The sequence below is a fragment of the Dichomitus squalens genome (genome assembly GCF_000275845.1).
Source record: "Dichomitus squalens LYAD-421 SS1 unplaced genomic scaffold DICSQscaffold_49, whole genome shotgun sequence".
Taxonomy (NCBI): Eukaryota; Fungi; Basidiomycota; class Agaricomycetes; order Polyporales; family Polyporaceae; genus Dichomitus; species Dichomitus squalens.
The window spans coordinates 152433-157616 of record NW_006766931.1 but is presented as its reverse complement, the minus strand read 5'-3'; positions in this window follow the sequence as shown (position 1 = coordinate 157616).

Genomic DNA, 5184 nt, shown 5'->3' with positions numbered 1-5184 from the left:
AGAGAAATGGCCTGGGAATGGATGCCTGTCACAAGTAATGTCCCAAAGCCTAGCTCTGGACCTGAGCCAGCGGGCGCTAAAACCCCTGAAAAGGAATACCAGTGCTGACAAAGCGCATGACATAAGCGTTTATGCTCCTTATTTGAGGGTCTGGAGTGGCAATATCCTATATATGGTATCAGAGCGCCGGCTGGCTCAGGTCCGGAGCTAGGCTTTGGGACATTACTTGTGACAGGCATCCATTCCCAGGCCATTTCTCTGTCCCAGTTCGGATCCGGAATATTGGCTAATGCCTGTTGTGATATGTGCCATGGTGGCAAGAGACTCTCCGCTCCATCTTCATGACACCTGAACAGAAAGGCTTTAGCTTAGCCTATTTCTCCCCTTTGATTCTCTTACCCTTCCAACCAGACGTTATGTCGCCGCCCTGTCTCCTTGGCGCATACCACACGCGCAGTCCACATTCAGCGGTGCTCGCTGGGGATGTAGTAGACGGATAAACCACGCGATCATGACCTACGCCTTCTCTCCATTGCACCGCTCACCTTCTAGTCCCGCTTCCCTTGCCTCTTCCTGTCACCACATTACATGGCGAGAATCGTAGCCCATCATGTTTCTCAACGGCGCCATGCTTACAACACCTCTCTGGACCGGCATCCATTCTCCTTCCTTTCAGTGCCGCCTCCTCCCAGTGCGGTCATCTGAAGGCTTGAAGACGAACGTGTCCGAGACACCTGTCTTCCTTACCAGTCTCGGGTCCTAGAGTGTTCTCTCGGCTGAACATCTGCCAAGGTCGTCCTCGCTCAGCAGTATTTGTATCCTCTCCCTCCCAGTATTTATGGGAATATCCCTACCTAGACAGCCAGCCAACGCCATTCAAAGCACAGACCGCCAGACCGGCCCTGACCCTTGAAGCCTGGAGCTACCCACGCATCTGGAGGCCTTCCTTGTCGCTCATTCGTTAGTGTAGGTTCGAGACTGACTATCTGCACGAATGCGGCTTGACGATGAGTGTTGTGACTCAAGTTTGTTGGTCGTACAATACAGTTATTATGCGCTTATAAGCAATCATCGCGACTCAATGATCTAACCAAGCCTGTCTCAACCCATCGTCTCGTCTGGACGACGTTAGGTGTCCTGATCACGACACAAACCAGGCGTAAGGTCAGAGCTGCTCCCCAGTGAGAACGTGCATGGTTTCAATCGATTTGGGGCGTGCGAGATGGTGTTCAGCTGTCAATACTCGTGCCATGTCGATTTCGGTCGGACGGGCGGATTTGAGCGCCCATTTGACGTGTCTGATTTAGCTCTAACGTTGTGAGATCAGACGGGCATCTCTCTAAGGACATGACGTCTACGATTGTCTCTAGCTGTGGCTCTGTTATGTACAAGCTAGCTTGAGTCTGTCTCTAGGACCGTCATCAGCAAATGTGCTGAACCGTGGCAGTGGCAATGCAATGCGTGCCCGGAATGGTAACACCAAAATTGGCAAGCAGGGAATTGGAACGCATAAGCTCGCCATTGCAAACCTTGGCGGGGCGAGTCGATAATAAGGCCGTCGGGGATTTTGATGGCAATGACATTGCCTGCAAGAAACTCGCCATATATAACTTATAGATTGACCATTGATTGACATACTTACAGAATGGGAATGACATGTGCACGGGTGAGACTGTATGCCTCTGTCGCTCAAATTGCGGCCCCTCCACGGCGCTGATCGCTCCTTCGCCCGCAGCACACCTTACCCGTCACCGCTACCAAGTACTGTCTCTCGTCGTCGATCGCTCTCCCCGAGCGGGCTTCAACCGGTTTCACAGCTCTATCCTGCCAGATCTATCCCTTGCTTCTCACACATCAGTTTTGCGTGCTCAGCATGAGCAAAGTCTCCTGCGGTCCCCCAAGTCCATGGCAACTTGTCCCGTGCATGGTGTCTGACGCTACTGTGTTGCCCTTCAAGTCATCGATTCTTGACGCCTCTATCGAAAGCGATTTTGAAGTCCCTTGCCTCCGAAGATGGGCTGGAGGGTGAGGAGAAGAGGGTTGGGTTAGGGTCAAGGCAGCGGATCGTGGCCAGCTTCAATACTCCGGCACATGTGACGTCATCGTTCACGACCTGTCGTGCTCGTCGGTTTTTCCTCATAAGTGCAAGCAAGCACGCAAATCACTCATTGCTCCTTTTGTTTCCTCTCCTACCACCAAGCTTATCGCCTACTCGAAGAAATCCTGCTATTACGGACCTGACTGGTTTGCTTGCTATAGCGGTAAGTAGACTAACCTTCGCACTCCATTCGGTTGGTCTCATGTGCACGGCCAACATCATACTTACGATGCTCGTGTATAGCCTCACACTGACTGTACCATACTTGGCGGTGTCTGCCCTTGGACAGTCGGTCATGCTGCCTACTCTCTATCAGCTATGGTTCGTGCTGAGGCTGCTCAAGCCTTTCACGGTGCATATCCTGCGAGGACGATGGGCGCCGCTGCCGCCCACGCACCACTGGTCACTTGTCACTCGTGTCTTATACTTGGCCTTGACTACTGTCGCTATCTGGGAATCTGCGGAGAGCGCGTTTGACTCCATCGTAGCAGAGGTTTGTACTGTTCCATCAAGAACTCCGAGTCGCGCTAACGGTAAGGTAAGTCCATCTGTGTTTCAGCGCATACAGCAAACCCCGGCCTCACATTGGTGTCAGGCATCACATCCACGGATCTATACCTCAAGCACTTCACATATGTCAAGCTGCGCAACTTCGCAACTTGGGGAGTTTTCTGCCGTTGCACAGCGCCGCTCAGCCTAGTTCGCCAGCCAGAGATACACCTCGAACATGTGGTCGACGTTGTCCCCACGCTCGGATGCGACTCCCAGCCCTTCCTGCGCAGAGGCCAGCAAGCGCCTCCATGTACGTCCCATCCTCTCCGTTGTCCCTTCACTCTCCCTGTCTCACCGTACCCTGCTCCCACGCTACCGCTGCATTGGCACCCAAACCGTCCACCTCCCTCCTAGGCCACGCAACGCCCCTCCTCCACACCTCAGTCTTCAAGACCGCGCAGTACTCCCCGCTCCGTGCGTCTTGCGCTCGGTGTTGCTCTTGACCCCGCCAGCGCCTGCGAACACAGCAATCGAGACGGTGAAGAGGGCGGAGGACAGCGTGCGTGGGTCGTCAGCAAAACCAAGGGCGTGTGGCACAAGGGTATCCGAGTTAGGAAGACGGTCCCATGTATTTTTGTATTGTAGTCATCTTAATTCATATCATTTTTCGCATACATTCCTGAGCGATATTGTGTCGGATTTACGGGCGGTGTGCCTGCTACAGACTCCCATTGCCAAACTACTACTTGGCCAGGTGTATGATGCTAATGGCAATGGAACACCCTACTCACATTGGAATTCCTGACTGGTCATGCCTATGTGTTCCAGTGCAATTTGATGAGTTACAATGACGGTTCTATATACTACAGTGATCACAAATATTAAGCTCTCATATTTAACGCCAATGCAACACTCATCTTGCCAAGACTAGCATTATGATGAAATCCTATGCAAGCACTCCTTACATTGCCAATACAAACCGCGTTGCAACGATTGGACATTTTTGCTGATGGTGTGACTTCTCCTCGCTGTGCAAGAAGATCTAGGCTGCTTGCTCTAGGGGCTTTCCCTTCGTCATGCCGCTAAGCCAGGCATTAGCAAGCCTATTGTTTGGCGACTTCAAGGGTTTGCCTCCCCTGCTCATTCAAGCTGGTGAAGCTGAGGTACTCCGGGACGAGATCATATTTCTGATGCACAAAGCATCGCTAGCCGGAGTAGAAGCATGGTACGAGTTGTACGGAAACATAGGAAGCCGGCATAATTGCAGCGCATTCACACTAGTGCCCTCAACACGACACTTTTGCTCTGTATGGGGTATTGTCCCGCAATTCCGGCTCAGGGAACAGTTCTATCACCAACATGTACAGTACTACAGGGGCCAGAGACGCGAAGTCTGTTCTCTGGCAGTGGGAACCTGCCCTTAACACACAATGATGTCATTGTGGTGGACTTGCTGCTTGCACAGGTGCCTGCTGTCTTTCTCTCCGTCCCCTCCTCTTGTCCTGCTTGCCCGACAGCCAGTTTGACGCACATACTCCTTTACAACGTCAGGAAGGTACGTTGAAGTCTGCCGCAGCTAACAACGTGCGTCTGGTGGTCGAGAGCTTGTGTACAAGGTGAGACATTGTGCATAGTGTCGCTGCTGCAATACCAACCCAGGTGAGCTATATCACGTATATGCAACACCATTGGAGGTGCGTGTCATTTAAGTGTCCCGTCGTATGCACCTGCACTATAAGTATGTGAAGACTTCCACCACAGAGGCGACACTTACCTTTCCAGCTCATCCTTCCGAGATCTGCCTGGTGCACGCAGCTGTTCGAGGTGAGAATTGGTTTCATGCCTCGCAATGGCGTACGTGCATGCTGAAACATCCTAGTATAGCTCTCCCCTCTCGTTCCCCGACACTTCGACTTGAACACTTCCGCTCCTTCGCCGCCTCGTCTCTACATCATCCCCCGGTCTGGCTATCCGCATCCAACAGCTCACGAGCTCTGGTTCAAGCTCGTGATGCATACCCGCCAGCGAGGTAGCCCTGCCATGACAAATGTGGCACACCTACCTAGGGAAAGTGCAGCGGGGCCGGCCTGTGATCTACTGCGCCCAAATGCACCGTACGACCACCAGTGGCATACATTGATTCCAAATTCGCGCATATGTACCTGTATTGTACCGTGTAGTATAAAATCCATGTACTACTGAATACAGACCGTGGAAAATTATCAACCAATTGTCACGGACGTTGGACAGACGCCCCTTTTTGCCGCCCATTCCCTTTCCTTTGACGCCCACCTTCCATTTCCGGACCGTTTCCTTTCCTAGCTCATCCCAGTTTGGACACTGTAGATACGTTCCCGTGATCGCCATGCCCTTGCCTTTTCTTTCTCGCCCTTTGTTCCCCCTTTGTCATCTTCACTGCCTCGCTCTCGCGCCTTGTCCTTGGTTGCTAAGCAGCCCCTCTAGTATATAAGGACCCCCCTAGGCGCTCCCTAGTCCCCATCTCGACCTCTTGGTCATTGGGACTAGGTGAGTGACCATAGCGTTGTATCTCTCTTCGATTGCTAATGTATAACTTGGTCATTGGGACTAGTCTG